This window comes from Tamandua tetradactyla, chromosome 23 (genome assembly GCF_023851605.1).
Source record: "Tamandua tetradactyla isolate mTamTet1 chromosome 23, mTamTet1.pri, whole genome shotgun sequence".
Taxonomy (NCBI): domain Eukaryota; kingdom Metazoa; phylum Chordata; class Mammalia; order Pilosa; family Myrmecophagidae; genus Tamandua; species Tamandua tetradactyla.
Window position 1 is genome coordinate 19,130,185 of NC_135349.1, and position 18,004 is coordinate 19,148,188.

At 35.8% G+C, this 18,004-nt stretch overlaps 1 non-coding gene across 1 annotated transcript; it reads left to right on the plus strand.

Annotated features, from left to right (window-relative positions):
• The first annotated feature begins 323 nt into the window (after positions 1 to 323).
• Positions 324 to 430, plus strand: LOC143667896 (U6 spliceosomal RNA). The gene has a single exon (XR_013168201.1). It is a non-coding gene; the product is annotated as a U6 spliceosomal RNA (small nuclear RNA).
• Positions 431 to 18,004: the final 17,574 nt, after the last annotated feature.

An 18,004-nucleotide genomic window follows, 5' to 3' on the forward strand; every position in this document is an offset into this window, starting at 1 on the left:
CCCTCTCCTTAGGAAATGATGTGCAGTGAATGACAGTCCATGTAATTGGCCAGTAGAATCTTTCTTCTCTCAAGAAATGGTGGTTATAGGTAGGATGATATTTCCATTCCTTCATCCATTACAGTGTATCACATTTAAGGTTTCTTTTGTATTTTTCAATGAAAGAATGAACAGCTGCTTTGGTTTTCAAAATGCAAAAGAATAACAAAGACAAATTTTCACCTCTACAAAGCATATATTTCCAAGTTTCATGGCCACTTACATTTCTTTGTTTTAGCTATTGTTTAAGCTTCCTGGCTAGTAAACTGAGCACCACATATAAAAATGTAACTGTTTTCACTTTGGTAGCACATATTGGAGTGATGCAGAGAAGATTAGCATGGCCCCTGTGCAAAGATGGTATGAACTTTGTGAAGCACTCCATATTTTTAAATGATGCTGTGTTTTGGTTGGGATCGGAAGCTTTGAATTGTTACTAGGTCTTTTCTTCCATGGGGCTCTCACGATTCAAACACGACAGATTTAGCAAAATACTAGTTAGCTGAATCCCACATGCCTGCACTCCCTCATCTATGTGTGAAACAAATGTTTATTTTGTTTTTTTTTTAAGTGGTTATTAGCTGATGTTCATAGAGAGCAATGTCCTTAGAACTGTATGTTGAAGAAAACATATTCTTCACCACAGTTATGTCACACAAATCTTTGGTACACTTGCTGGAAAGGTAGATTCAAGTCTCAAATAATGCCTTTTAAATTGTATTCTCAGGGCAGGGCAAGATGGCAGCACAGTGATATGTGGAATTTTGTTTGTCTTCCAGAGTAACTAGTAAATATCCAGGAACGGTGCAGAGCACCTGCTGGGGAACATCAGTGACCAAACACACAGCCTACACTGGCCTAAACCAGGTGGAACCACTGAGCTCCCACACAGAATTGCAAGTCCCCCAAGTGGGAAAGGTCAACACCCCCCCCATAGACACACCATCTGGTTCCCCAAGGGAAAAGAAAATAGTCTTTACTAGCAGCAAAGGCTTAGCGCAACTAAGCTCCAATTGCAGAATTAATTAACCAATTTTGACTACTGAAAATGGGCCCCCAGCACAGATAAACATGGAATAAGCATTAAAGGAACTAGGAGTTTTTGCCCCAGTATAGAGGAGGTGGAGCTGACAAGAAAAAAAGGTTTTTTTTGAGTTGGACAGCACTAAATACTGGAAAAGGACTGACCATAAGAAGAGGTGGCACATAGAGCCTGGAGATACATACAGCTATGTGTGTACCAACTTAAACTCTTGATGGACAAACCTGAGGAGTAAGATTGGGCTCTGAAAAGGCTTATTTTACTTTTGCTTTTTTGTTTTTTATCTTTTACTCCTAACAGTTCATTAGATAGAACTGGAGATACTCTCAGTTCCAACACTACCCAAAGCAAGGACAGAATTAAGCTTGTCTGAGAGACAAAGTAAGCCATCCAGTGAAAGGAGATAATTCCCTAAAGGGAAAGTAAAGGCACCACATCATTTTAAGCTGATAGGAAGCTGTGGACAAACAAACATTCATGCCAGGAAGGATAGGAAAATCACAGAGTGTAGAAGCTTCACAGGACAGTCTGGCAACATGCTGGGTCCAGGGAAAACTGATGCTGGCTAATTGTTCCTCCAGAGTCGTGGGCCTTTCTGGTCTGGGAAAATCTGTCTGGGGTCAATAATACCTGAAGAAGCCCTCCTCAAAAAAAAGGGCTTTTCATAGGCAGGGAAAGAAACAGAAAAATAATAACTGATAACATCTGATCAGTTATATATACTGAATATATACTAGAGGTCAAAGAACTTCAAAGAATAGATAGAGAACAAAACCAAACAGCAATAAAATACTTGGTAAAAGAGTGAAAGAAACCTCTAAAATAAACTAATTAAGGACATCTTTGTCTTAGAAGCCAGCAGAAAATAAGTAGTCATACTAAAAAAATAGAAGATGTGTACAGGTCAAAGGAATAAACCAATACTTTAAATGAGATACAGGAGTTGAAACAACTGTTTCAGAATGTTCAAACAGACATGGAAAATCTCGTCGAAACTCAAACCATCGAGTTGAGGGAGGACATAAGGACATTGGATGTACAAAAATAACTTAAATATGGAAAAAACAAATCACAGAACTTATGAGAATGATAGGCACAATGGAAGAGATAAAAAAAACAATGGAAATCTACAGCAATACATTTGAAGAGGAAGAAGAATAATTAATAAACTAGAGGACTGGACATCTGAGTCTGACAAAAAAAAACACATAGGGGAGAGAATGGGAAAATATGAGCAAGGTCTCAGGGAATTGAATGACAACATGAAGCACACAAACATACATGTTGTGAGCACCCCAGAAGAAGGGAAGGGAAAAGGACAAGAAAGACTAATGGAGGAAATAGGATGAAAGTCAAAGGTTGGGAAAACATAGTTCATGCAGACAGCTCTCAGAAAAGAGCACATGTAGCTATACTAACAGCTGGTATTTAGACTTCAAATGTAAAACAATTGAAAGAGACAAAGAAGGGCCCTATGTATTAATAAAAGCAGCAAATCAACAAGAAGACATAGTAATCATAAATATTTATGCACCAAACCAGAGTGCTCCAAAATGAATGAGGCAAACATTGACAACACTAAAAGGAGAAATAGATACCTCTGCCATAATATTTGGAGACTTCAATTCACTGCTGTCATCAATGGATAGAACACATAGACAGAGGATCATTAAAGAGAGATAATTTGAATAATATGATAAAAAAAACTAGAGTTAGCACACATTTACAGACCACTACATACCACAACAGTAGGATCATATTTTTCTGGAGTGCTTGTGGATTATTCTCAAGAACAGACATATGCTGGGACACAATCAAGTCTCAAAAAATTTAAAAATATTGAAACTGTACAAAACACATTCTAAGGTCATAATGGAATGAAGTTGGAAGTCAATAACAGACAGAGGGTCAGAAAATTCACTAATACATGGAGGCTAAACAATACACTCACCAACAACCAGTGGGTCAAGAAAGAAATTACAAGAAAAAATCAATACATATCTCAAGGTAAATGAAAATAAAAACACATATCAAAATTTATGAGTACAGCAAAAGCAGTGTTAAGAAGGAAATTCATTAATTTAACTGCCTTTATTTTAAAAGAGGAAAGAGCAAAATTTGAGGAATTAGATGTTCACTTGGAAGAAATATAGAAAGAACAGCAAGCCAACCCCACAGCAAACAAAAAGAAAGAAATAATAATGATAAGAGAAGACATAAATGAAATTGAGAGCATGAAAACAAATTGAGAAAATCAACAAAACCAGAAGCTTCTAAAAGGAGCTGTTCTTTCAGAAAATCAATATATTCAATACACTTTAAGCTAGCCTGATGAGATAGAGATAGAGAGAGAGAGAGAGAGAGAGAGAGAGAGAGAGAGAGAGAGATAGAAGGAAGAGGAGGAGAAGGAGGTGGTGGAGGAGGAGGAGGAGGAGGAGGATGCAAACAAATAAAACCAGAAAATGAAGAGAAGACATAACCATTGACCCGCAGAAATAAAAGAGGTGATGAGAGGATACTATGAGCAACTATATGCTAGTAAACTAGACGATGTAGATGAAACGGACAATGTAGAAAGGCATAAACAGCCAATATTGACTCAAAAAGAAATCAGTGACCTCAACAAACCAATCACAAGAAAAGAGATTGAATCAGTCATCAAAAAAGAAAGGTCCAGGACCAAATGTCTTCACATGTGAATTCTACCAAGAACTCAAGAAAGAATTAGTACCTATTCTGCTCAAACTCTCCAAAAAATTTGAAGAAGAGGGAAAGATACTTAACTCATTCCATGAAACCAACATCACCCTGATACCAAAGCCATACAAAGATACTACATGAAAAGAAAACAACAGACCAATGTCTCTAATGAAAACAAATGCAAAAATCCTCAACAAAATACTTGCAAGTTGGATCCAGTAGCACATTAAAAGAATTAAACACCATGACTTGTGGGATTTATATCAAGTACACAAGGATGGTTCAACACATAAAAATCAATTAATGTAATACACCGTATCAACAAATAAAAGTGGAAAAAACACACGGCCATCGCAATTAATACAGAAAAGACATTCCACAAAATTCACCATCTTTTCTTAAGGAAATACTTCAAAGGATAGGAATAGAAGCAATCTGCATTAACATGATAAAAAGAATGTATGAACAACCCACAGCTAACACCACTCTCAATGGCGAAAGAATGTAAGTTTTCCCTCTAAGATCATGAACAGAAGAATGCCCACTTTGTCACCATTGTTACTCATCATTGTGCTGGAAGTTCCAGCTAGAGCAATTAGACAAGAAAAAGAAAAAAAAGGTATCCAAATTGGAAAATAAGAAGTAAACTGTCACTGTTTTGCAGATGATATGATAATCTATGTGGAAAATGTACTGCAAAGTTATTAGAACTAATAAATGAGTACAGCAAAGTGGCAGGTTACAAGATCAACACACAAAAATTGATAAGCTATTTCTATACAGTAGTGATGAGCAATTTGAGGAGGAAATCAAGAAAAAAATCCATTTTCAGTAGAAGCCAAATGAATAAAATATTTAAGAATAAATTTAACTAAAGATACAAAAGATCTATACACAGAAAACTACAAGAAGTTCAAAAAGAAATCATGGAAGACCTAAATAAATAGAAGGGAATACCATGTTCATGGGTTGTAATACTAAATATATTGTCAATTCTACTAATATTGATCTATAGCCTCAATGCAATACTAATTACAATTTCAACAATTAACTTTGCAGAAATAGAACAATAACCGAATTTATTTAGAAGGGTAGGGTGCCTTGAATAGCTAAAAATATCTTAAGAAATAAAAATGAAGTAGAAGGTCTCACACTACCTGATTTTAAAGTGTATTATGAGGTTACAGTGGTCAAAACAGCATGAAACTGGCATTAAGATAGATATACTGACCAATGGAATAAAATTGAGTATTCAGAAAAAGACCCTTTCATCTATGGACAATTGATCTTTATAAGGCCATCAAGCCAACACCCCTGGGACAAAGCAGCCTCTTCAATAGATGGTGCCTGGATAACTGGATATCCATATGCAAAAGAATGAAAGAAGATCCATATCTCACACTCTATACAAAAAATAACTTATAATAACTTTTTACTTGATATTTTGAGAAGGTACACAGTTCTGAGCGTAAATCAAAAGGTATTTAAGATACTGTTTAATATTTAGAGTACAAGTAACACTGATATCTGTATTTATAGATTGTTTTCCTTTCTAGCTTTAATTTTAAGTTGATTTGTGAAACATGCTGCAGAGTCCTTAAGATGATTATCTATATTTACTTTAATTTGCCTATGGATAAGCTAATTAGACATCTATTCTAGGTGGTTATGATTTCCATATGTTAATTGTTAAAATATTTGTATCTTCATATTTTCCTGAAATCAGGAAAATATTTAGTAACAGAGGTAATTACTATAGTAATCAGATATTTGTGAGAACTTTCTACTTGTTCTTTTGAGAACATCCCAGTTTGACAACTGATCAAATGGTATCTAAATTACTGTTTAATACTTAGAATTTAAGAACATTGCAATCTGAATATGTACATTTTTCCTTGTTGACTCATTTTTAATTTGGTTTATGAAACTTACTGCACAAACACAGGATTTACAGTGAGTATATGGGTACTTTATTTAAACATGCCTATGATTCAGCTAACTAAGATATCAATTTTTGATGGTTCTGAGTGTAATGTTCACTTTCTTAAATTAAAAAAAATAGCAAAAAGAAATATACTCAAAATGTATCTAAACATTAGAGCTAAGACTGTACAACTTTTGAAATAAAATGTAGAGAAATATCTTATAAATATTATAAAAGGAGGTGGTTTCCTAGACCTTACACCCAAAGCACAATGCTTTGATGAAAGAATTACATAAATGGAAACTCCTCAAATTTAAACACTTTTGTGCGTCAAAGAACTTTCCAGAAAGTAAAATGCAGCCTACACAATTGAAGAAAACATCTGGAAACCACATATCAGATAAGGGTTTAGTATCCATAATATGTAAAGCGATTCTTCAACTCAACAATGAAAAACAAACAACCCATTTAAAAAATAGGCAAAGGAAATTAACAGACACTTCTCAGAAGAGGAAATAAAAATAGCCGGAATGCACATGAAGAGATGACCAACTTCACTGGCTATTAGATAAATGCCAATCAAAACCACAATGAGATATCATCTGACACCCACTAGAACAGCTATTATCAAACACACAGAAAATGACAAGTGCTGGAGAGGATGTCGAGAATGAGACACACTTATCCATTGCTGGTGAGAATGTAAAATGGTACAACCACTCTGGGAGGCAGTTTGGTCGTTCCTCAGGAAGCTAAGTATAGAATTGGCATATAAACCAGCAATCCCATTATATTCAGAGGCACAGAAGGCAAGGACATATATAGACATTTTTTACACCAATGTTTACAGCAGTGATGTATGATTGCCAAGAAATGGAAACATTCCATATGTCCATCAAAGGATGGGTAGCTAAACAAGTTGTGCTATATACATACAATGGAATATTACACAGCTATGGGATGGAATAAAGTCATGAAGCATGTAACAGGATGGATGCAACTTGAGAACATTATGCTGAGTGAAATTAGCCAGAAACAAAAGGATAAATACTATATGGTCTCAGCAATAGGAATTAACATTAATGAGTGAACTTTGAGAGTTGAAGTTAAGAACACAGGTTATCAGGAGAAAGAAACAGGGTAGAGATTGGGCATTTGGAGCTGAAGGAATACAGAATGTGGAATAGGACTGATTGAAAAAGTTCAGAAATCAATCCTGATTATAGCAGAATAATATAAGAAAACTGAATGAAGTTGAATATAAGTATGATAGAGGAGAAGAGTTGGGGGAACTTATGAAACCAGAAGGAAAGACAGAGGGCAAAAAGCTGAGATGATGTATAACTTAAGAATGTCAAGAGTGGACAATGATGGTGGTTAAATGTACAAATAAAGAGCATTTTTGCATGAGGGAGAACAAACAAATATCAACATTGCAAAGTGTTGAAAATAGATGGCATATGGGGAAAAGTAGAATCAATGCAACCTAGGTTCTATAGTCAATAGTAACATTGCAGTATACTTTCACTGAATGCAACAAAGGCATTATGTCAAAACTAAATGTCAACAGGGGAGCATGAGGGAGGGATATGGTTTCGTTGTAAAAAGAAAGGAAACATCTTCAGATAGATTATAGTGGGGAAGTCATGTCTATCTACTTGGGTTGGATAGTGTGATACATGAATAAAACTTTAAAAAATGAACAGAGAGAAACAAGTTCTAGAAAAAAGGTGGAAAAAAAGATATACACATTCACTGTAGGTAGGGAAACTGAGTGGTGCAGCCCCTTGAAGGGCAGTGTGATGGTTCCCCAGGAGGCTTGGGTTGGGGTTGTCATATGATCCTGAAACCCCATCACTCAATATTTATCTGGAGGAACTGAGTGTGGGGACATAAATGGACATTGGCACACTGGTGTTTATGGCAGCACTGTTCCTGATTCACAGTGGATGGAATTGGCCTAAGGGTACAATGTCTGAGGAATGGGAGGGGGAACTGTAGTGTATACATACAAGACTACTGAGCAGCCACAAGAAGGAAGGAAGTTGTGAGGCATGCAACTAGGTGAATGAATCTTAAGGACCGTGTGTTGAATGAAATGCCAGAAGCAAAAAGACAAATGTTATTATGCCTCATCACATGGACCAACTATAATATAAAAACTTGGTGAACTGGAGTAGAGAACATGGGTTATCAGGTTGGGGCTTATTGTAAAAGTTCCTAGATTGCAAGTTTTAAAGCAGTCACATTTGTTCAGGAGTTCTAACCACTGAGCTCTTTGTATATAACCTGGTTGTAGATCTAAGTTCAACCCTGCTCCAAAGAACAGCTAGAGAAGGTACAGGAGGGTGACTGATCCACTATTCCAGGGTAAGTGACCTGGGAGAGCCTTCTGCACCACATAAGGAGCCCTGGTTGCAAAACTGAGGAACTGAGAAGCAGAGAACCAGAGACAATCTGGATGGTGCAAACAGCCTAATGCAGAAGCTTGGAGCCCTCAGGAGTGCACAGATGGGACTAGGAAGCGAACCAAGTCATGTTCCTTGAATGCACAAACCCCACCAGCACAACCCTGTGACCCACGATTTACCCCACTTCCCATGCATCTGAACCCTGTCACCCACCCCCACTTTCTGAACTCTAGGCCACCCCACCCACCAACACTTGCATGCATACCCACCTCACAATCCCACCCCAAGAGCACCTGGTCTCACCCCACCCCTCCCAAGCCCTACCAAATAGTCCCTGCCCCTGTAAGCAGTTGCCAGGACATAAAGTCTGTGGGCACTTACCTCCACATCAGGTTACACCCGCCCCCAGCCCTTACAATTGTGCATTTCCTCCCCCTCTCTCTCTGGAACTCTGTACATGGGTACCTCACTGCCCTCCCCCACTACATGGAACATGACTCCCAGGGGTGTAAACTGACTGGCATTGTGGGAACTGACTCCCAGGGATGACCTAAGACCTGGCCTCATGGAATTGATAAAACCCTCTTAACCAAAAGGGAAATAGGAAAATGAGACAAAATAAAATTTCAGTGGCTGAGAGATTTCAATCAGAGTTAAGAGGTAATCCTAGAGGTTATTCTTATTCATTATATAAATATCCCTTTTTAGTTTATGATGCATGGGAGTGGCTGGAGAGAAGCACATGGAACTGTTGAGCTGTGTTCCAGTTACCTTGACTCTTGAAGATAATTGTATGACCATAAAACCTTTAAAGTAAGACTGTATGATTGTGAAAGCCTTGTGTCTGAGGCTCTTTTATCCAGGGTATGGACAGATGAGTAAAAGAATATGAATAAATAATATGGGGATAAGGGTAATTTAAATTGAGTAGACTGAAATACTAGGGGTCAATGAGAGAGAAAGGTAAGGGGTATTGGATGTATGAGTTTTTTCTTTTTTCTTTTTATTTCTATTTCTGGATTGATGCAAATGTTCTAAAAATGATCAAGGTGATGAATACACAACTGTGTGATATTGTGAACCATTAATTGTACACTATGTATGGACTGTATGTGTGTGAAGATTTGCTAATGAAAATGTTTTAAAATATATATAGGGTACTTTGAATATGCAGACTGGAGCCAATGACACTTCTGTGAACTGATGAGGACATTTAAATAGGAAGGAAGGATTGAGGAAATGTCAGAGAACCAGTTAACATAAAACAAACACAGGCCTTCATCGTTCTGCTTTCTTCATGTCCTCTTGAATGGTAAAGGAAAATCTATAGCTACACCCTGGAGTAGTTATTCTAGTTATCAATTTATTGTCCCTCAGCTACAAATTTGCCCTTTATTCTGTGAATATAGATCTGAGCCCTTTGAATGTTTTTTGCCTTTGACATTAGCATGGAAGTTTTGTCTAGAGGACACTCCAAAGACATTGCTAGAGGAAAACAGTTTGCTTCCAGATTCCTGAAAGATCACATGGCAGGTTCCTGCAGCTCTCCTTGCTTTTCCATTGCATGATTTGTGCAGTGCCCATTCTCAGCAGCCCCAAATGATAGCCAGGGTCTTTCTTCACCAACTTCCTATTTACTGGCTTAGTAGCAGACTTCTGATGAGACACATTTCCATGCAAAACTTTTCCCAGCATCTTAGAGGGCAGAATTCTGGCAAGTCCTACCACCACAGCTCCTCAATGACTTCTCTGTGATACATGAAACCACTTCAGTGCATCCCACAATGAGGGGTGGATCTCAGTCACCCCTAGGTGGCAAGGGGTCTTCCTTGGCTGCTCTATGTTAATCATACAATTAGCTACTCCTTATGTCTATTTTTATATGTTTTAGAGTTCCCTTTCCTTCTCAGTTACAAATATCTATTCCTCCAGGTTCCTATTATAGTTAATAATCTCCATATTGAGGTTTCTTTTTCAAATTATAGCACAGTTTAATTCTAGACTGGGCCCTGACAGGAAACTGGTCATGACCGCTACTTGCTCAAACCAAAGGATTTGAAACATCAGTGACATTATGGAACAGGAACTAAGAGTTTCCCACAGAATGTGATTTGTGCCTGATTCTGAAACCTGCCCTGTCCCACCTTGAGCTCTGTAGAGCCTACTGCTGGGGAGCTCAGTGCACCCCTTAGGGACCGGGCATTTGCTGACCCTGTCATGCATGTCGTTTTACTCTGTTGCAACAAAGTTCAGCTCCTTATGTAATACTAGCAAACAGATATGGATTAGAGAAGATAGTTGACTCAAGGGGTTAGTCCCTAGGATTTTCTTACTTCTTTTTAGTGCTCAGTGGGATGGAGAAATTGATAACCAAACATGTTTTTCCATTTGTTTTTCACCTGGGCACAGAGCCTCAGATGCAGAGCCCCAGGTAAAAAGTGGTCCCAAAACACTTTGTCTCTAAGGTGTTGGACAGGGACTTGGCAAAAATAAATCAAGATGATTCTATAATGCATAATGAGGGATTTAAGGGCATTTCTAAATACTATGCCAATATAAATGCCTATATGTATTTACTTGTTTTGTATTTAGGATTACTATAGTCCTAGACAAGGGCAGGAAACCATTCTATGGTGCTCACCCAATAGGCAGAAACATACCAGTCAGCCACCAGTTTTTGTTTTTCCCAAGCAAAGTTTGAGGCAGCTGGTTTCACACTAACCCAGCTTAATTCACACTTTATCACAGACTAAAGGCTTTGTCTGACATGTATGGAGCTGCTTCTATGATGCTCCCTCTGATTTTTATTCTCCTGCTTCTGCAGTTTCCACTCTGTGGGTGCAGTTTAGATGATCCTGGATGCTTTTTGAAAATGAAACCCAGTGTGCACAGGGATGGGGATTTGATGATTGGTGGGTTTTTCCCCCTTTATACATTTGCTAACGAATATATGTGGTTTTTTGGCCGTCCTAGCACAGATGTGATTCTTCAAACGTAAGTTTCTGTCTTCCCTTATGTGTTTTCATTCTTCCTTGTGGTGATGGATCATGAATGTGGTCTGTGTCCTTTGCAGATCTGAGACAATGAGCTCTAAATCAGAGTCCTGCACTACCCTGCCATGTGTATAACTAATTTATTATGGATCATTTTACTGATGTCTCTTCCAAAGTGGAAGTGAGAAATACATTTTTCTTCCCTGTTTTCTCTGCCATCTTCTTTGCCCTTCCCTACACATGACCTGAGGTCTCTCCTTTATTTCTTTGCTATTAACAGGGCTTCTCAGTCAGACTCCACAGATTCTGACCTCACTGTCCTGCTATGCATGTTCTAGGCAATAGAGAGTCTCCAAGTAGGGGCAAGTGAGAGCCCTCAGAGACACAGGGTTTTGGCATGACACCAAGTCACAGAGGCTATGGCAACTTTTTTTCTCTACATTATTGGAATATGTCAATATTCTTCATTTGATTGGAAAACTGCTAATATTCCTATAGGAAGACCCTGATATATAATCCTGGTATGACAAAAACCTGTTTCATCACAAAATATCTCTACGTCTTTATTTCTGCCTAAAGGTTGTAATCCTCTTGCTCATAATAACTAGCCTAATATGATGTGCCTCCTTTATTAGGTTTAGTCCCTTCAATTTAATTCAGCTTCACTTAAGCTCTAGGGCCAAAGGAACAGGACTTTATTTGGGTTTTATCAAGAGGGTTTTATTTCAGTGCACTTTTATTATTTAGTTTAAACTTATTTTAGCTCCTACTTCGTAGGTGTGTTAATTATTCCGTGTTGACTTGCATGATAGCTTCAAGATCTGAGTGAGTTTAAGACAGGAAATGTGTGCCCTTGTATCTTTCTTTCAGGAAAAGTTTCATGTTTGACTTATATGCTTGCATAAGGCATGTAAGATTGGAGAAAGAGTCATTTTCTAAGTTACCATGAAAAATTAAATTTGTTATTGCAATCACTTTATATGTTGAAAAACATAGGTCCCATAGGTCTTCACAGCAAGAGTTATTCTGAGATATATGTATGTCCTGCTTGTCTGCACTAACATGACTATGTTTACTATTGAGCTAGACTTTTAAATCTTCCAATGTGCTATAAAAATGTGAATTTATTATTAAATGGGTTTGCATTCTTTCTATTCTTTAAGTTGTTATTCTTACCTATCATTATATTGATCATAGATTTCTATAATGAGAAATAAATACCTACTTTTTTACTTATGTTATATTTAGAAACCTAGAATAATCTGCCATCCATTTTAAATGATTTCTAAGTTCTGGGTATCACCAACATGAGCCAAGAAACATTCCTATGCAGATATATTTGCACACTTTTCTAATTAGAATAAACTCTTAGAGGTAAAAGATCTAATGCAAGTCTGTCAAATGCTCATATTCATCTTCTGCTGTGCTCTCCAAATGGTCTAATTTGTACTCTCACTAACAAAGGGCATGAGAAAAACCATTTCTGTCACATTTTCTGCACTTCTGCTGTTAATATTTAGATTGGTCAGTTTATTTATGTGTTTTTTTGACAATTATTTTTTACTGGCTTACTTTTATACTCTTTGCCAGCATTTCTAATGGATGGTAGTGTTTTGCTTTTGTAAGAGCATTTTATATACTAAAAAAAATCGAACACCAAATGTGCTTTAGGAAGGGTTCACTTCCCAAACAAAGAAACAGAAAACCAAGCAAACAAAAATTCAACACATGGTGATGCAATAAGGGGATATGTCCATGAAAAAAGAGGGAAATGTGACCCCTGCCATACAGCATACAAAAAATACAAGTAAAAATTTATTCTCAATGGTATTTAGGGTGTAGATTTTAAATAGGATACATGATTATATATTATATTGTTTGCTGCAAATATTTAACCAGATTGTTGATGGCTATAAAAACATTGCTTTAGTTGTTTCAAAGAAGTGAAATAATCAATTCCCAGATTGAATCTTATCTCTTTTTCATTTCTTTTATTCATTCTGCCTTTGTGTCAGGCCACCAACAAATCAGAAATTTAGAAATAAAAACGTACTAGGTCTACCACTTGTCTTTTCTTTTTAAACTCTTTGAACACTTTGAAACTCACCTGGATATATATTTTATTAAATATTAGTAGATATATCACTGCATCATACATTCCCAATGTTAAATTTCACAATTAAATGAAAAAAACTATCTCCTCCCTAGTGTTTCAAATCCTGTCTTATGATCCACAGAGTTGATTTTGTATACACTGGTTTGTTTATACTTTTGTACCATTCCATGGATTATGTCTCTCCTTGTTGAAATGAATTATGTTGAACTGTTGTTACTATTTTCAAATACATAATTTTGACATTTGGAAATGCATTTTATTTCTTATTCTGTTTCAATAATTTTCTGAATATTTATTCTTCCAGGAAACATTTAAAAATATTTTCATTGTCCTTAAGTTCCATTTGATGACTACATTTTTATTATGCTATCTTTTTAACTTTCTTTGCAGCGCAATGGCATGAACACATATTCATTTTAAGATTTTGCTTGGATCTCTCAGTAAAGTTTTCCACAGGGATCAGGGCAATATTTGTCAAATCCATTCTTATATAGTATGTATGAATCTGTATATCTAAGTATATATATTCAATCTCTTACCTGAATCCTTTAATATCAGTTTTAGAATATTGGTTTGATTTATTCTTTGATTCAAGCAGTCATTTGGGAAAATTATTTTGAATTACAACTGCTTTATTTGTTCTCTACTTTTAAGCTTAATTATGGGTTTTTTGGTGACTGTTTACCTTGGAAGAAAGTATTAAAAATTTCTAGAGACTAAGAATTTCTCCATTAAGCAGTTCTCTAAGATGGTTCTCTTTTAAAGTCAATTTAGCCCATTACTTCTCAATGTTACAAGCAGTATTTTTTAAATATATATCTCTCCTTATAGCTTTGAACATTTGAGAAAAATAAATAAGAGATAAATTTTTTACTTGAAATAGATAATATTATTTCTGTGACATCCTCTTTTGGTAAGCACTGCTATGGAATAACAACAATAATCTTTATTATCTATGGCTCCTTTATATTTGCTGACCTGAACAATTTGCATTTAATGTTTCAAAAGTGCAAATCAGCAAGTTGGGGGTGCAAGAGGGATTCAGTGGTAAAATTCACCTGCCCTGCAGGAAACCCAGGTTTGCTTCCTGGTCCATGCACTTCCCAAACAAACAAAAAAACAAACAAACAAATAAAATCCAAAAGAACAAAATTCAACAAATGGTGCTGCAATAAGGGGATATCCATATGGAAAAGAATGAAATGTGACCCTTGCCATACAGCATACAAAAAAAGACAATAAAAATTCATTCTCAATAATATTTAGTGTGAGGATTTTAAATATGATACATGACTATATTTTATATCATTCTTTATTTTCTTTATATTATCTTTCTTTAATGAGAAACAAATGTTGCTATGGCTTTCCTACTTCTTTTCCAACACTTTTTAACTTTTTTCTTAACCATTTTGTAGTGTATTAGAGATTTTTCCCAAAAAGTATTCACAGCAAAATATTGAATTTATAAGGATAGAATTCCTTTATGTAACCATAGTTTTATTACAAAAAGGAAAATTTACATTGACACAATGATATTTTCAAATTTATGGATCTTATTTAAATTTGGCCAACTACTCAATGTCATTTATTACAATAGCTTTCAAAAAAAACTCATATGTTCTCAATGAATGAATAAGCATTGGGCACAGTCAGGGCCTGAAATCCACCTTGGTTGATATTGCCTCTATATAAAGCAGAATGCAATATAAACCCTATGTAGAGAAACATACTAAACACAGGTCCAGGTTATGCATGGATTGAAATCAAGCAAGAATGAGCTCACAATTTGCTAATAGTTTCCCCAAACATATAAGAGAATACACAACAATAAATAAAACTCAAGATAAAAAGAAATACTTAGATTCCCCAAAAGTTTAGCTACTGTAATTACAAGACCCCCAAATAAATTATCATAAAATTGTAAAAGGACAAAATGGAATCAAAATAAGGAGCATGCAAAAGGGCCCATCAAAAATTCCAAGAAGGGTGGGCCATGGTGGCTCAGCAGGCAGAGTTCTCGCCTGCCAAGTCGGAAAAGCAGGTTCGATTCCCATTCCTGTCCATTATGGAAAAAAAATTCAGAGAAGATTTGATGAAAAGGTAAAACATTATAAACAATAATAAAATTTTAGAGAGAGATATACATAATGCATTGTACCAGAGGTTATATGAAGTTTAAAAGAAAATACATAAATTGGAAGAAAATAAAAGGAATTAATCATAATTTATCACAAAGAAGAAACTGCAAAATATAAATTTATGAAGAACTAAAAAAAAATTGACAATAGCTTTTAAGATAGAAGAAGACTATACCAAATTAGTCTTTTTATGTGCTTTTTAGCCAATTGTATTTCTCTTTGGAAAAATGTCTATCATGTTTTTGGTCCATTTTTAAATTTTAATTTAAATTTTAAATTAAAAAGTTCTAAATCAGATGCAGATGTGGAGGCAAGAGAGGGCATGTATTCGTCAAAATGTTTCAATAACTAATGTCTGGTCATCTTCCAAAGCAGATGATAGGCTAGATACAGAAAGTAAACATCACGCCCAAGAAAATAAAGCAAAATAAATTAATGCTTATAAGTTTTTATGAAAACTACAAAATATGAAAGAGGAATGCACCATGACTTTTAAAGTATATACTTGAGAAAAAAAGGAATATGTGAGAGAAAAATGCTAAAACAGAAAAATATCCAACAAAAGTATTGGCAAACAAGCAGGTACACCTAAATAAACATAAAGAAAACTAAAATATATTCATTTGTAAATAGTAGGGCAAAAGAACTTAGATAAGAGACTTAAAATAATCATGTTACTACTCTCTTTTACCATTAAATGGCCCATACCAGGCAAGACCTACAGGCTTTTCTTTGGCCAGAGACACTAATATATATTTTTCTTTTATGCAATTTTTAATGCGAATAGCAATTCTACAACTGAACTACCCTTGCACCCCCAACTTTCCTTTTAATGCAATTTTACTGACATATATCCACACACCACACACTCTATTCAAAGTATAGAATCAGTGGCTACACTATTATCACATAGTTGTACATTCCTCACCATAATCCATTTTAGAGTATTTCATTATTCAAAGAGAGAAAACCCAGAATATCCTATAATGCTTATACCACACACACCCTATCACTGATCCCTAGCATTGGTGTGGAACATTTGTTACTATTGATGAAAGAATACTAAGATACTATTGTTAAATATAGTCCATATTTTCTCAACTGCCACTCTATTAATAGCTCCATGTGATAGTTTCATACATTTGTTCTTGTTCATGGAAGAAAGTTTTTGCATTTGTACTGTTAATCACAGTCAGCATCCACCACAAGATTTACTGAGTTAGACTGGCCCAAGTTTTAACTTTTTGCTTCCTTCTGGTGACATGTATCACTCAACTTCCCCTATCAACCCCACTCATACACAATTCAACACTGTTAATTATGCTGGCATTAATGTGCTACCGTCTTTGTCTGTTTTCACTCATTGAAATTCAACCTAGTTTAAAATTCTGACGTTTTAAACAAAATGTTAAATGTGAGATCATGCAAAAATTGTCCTTTTGTGTCTGATTTATTTCACTCAGCATAATGTCCTTAAGGTTTATGCATGTGATCACATGCTTCGGGACTTCATTCCTTCTTGCTGCTGAATAACATTCCATTGTATTCCACATTCTTTTATCCATTCATTAGTTGATGGACACTTCCATTGCTTCCATCTTTTGACAGTTGTGAATAGTCTTGCTATGAATAGTGGTGGAAAAATATCTGCTCCTGTCCTGCTTTCAGGACTCCTGTGTGTACACCGAGTACCTAGGGCAACTCTATTCTCAGCTTTCAGAGGAACTGCAAAACAACTTCCACAGCAGCTGTACCATTTTACCTTCCCACCAGCATTGTATAAGTGTTCCTTTCTCACCACATTCTCTCCATCACTTTTGTTTCCTGTTTGTTTAATAGTAGCCATTCTAATAGATGTGAACAGATCTCTCATTGTGGTCATAATTTCATTTCCTAAATAGCAGTGAAGATGATCATCTTTTTATGTGCTTTTTAGCCATTTGTATTTCCTCTTTGAAAAAATGTCTATTCATGTTTTTGGCCCATTTTTAAATTGGATTGTTTGTCTTCTTTGCAGAGTTGCAGGATTTTTTCTATAATCTGGATTTCAACCCCTTATCAGATATGTGCCATCCAAATTTTGTCCCATTGAGTGGGCTGCCTTTTTGCCCTTTTGACAAAATTCTTTGATGTGCAGAATTGCTCAACTTTGAAGAAGTCCCATTTCTCTGTTTCCCTTTGTTCTTTGTGTTTTGAATGTAAGGTCTAAGAAATTACCACCTGTCATTGCACCTTAAGGACATCTCCCTACATTTTCTTCTAGGAGTTTTATGTTACTGCCTCTTATTTTTAGGTCTTTCATCCATTTTGAGTTAATTTTTGTACAGGAAGTGAAATAGGTGTCCTCATTTATTCTTTTGGATATGGAAGCCTGTTCTCCCAGATTGTTTTTTTTTATTTTACTGGTGATGAAGTTTGAGAAACCACAACTCTATAATTTATTACACTTCTTTGAGGCATAGATCAGTATCACCACACACTTCTGTCTCTCTGTGCTCTCTCAATGACTCATGTGCTTCACTCCCAAATTCTCCACCTGAAAACTGAAACCTTGTTCCTATATCCTGACTTTTAGATCTGCCAATCCTTGAGTGTCTGAGCCAGGTAGAGGCTTAAGTATCTGAATGATGACCTCTTGCTG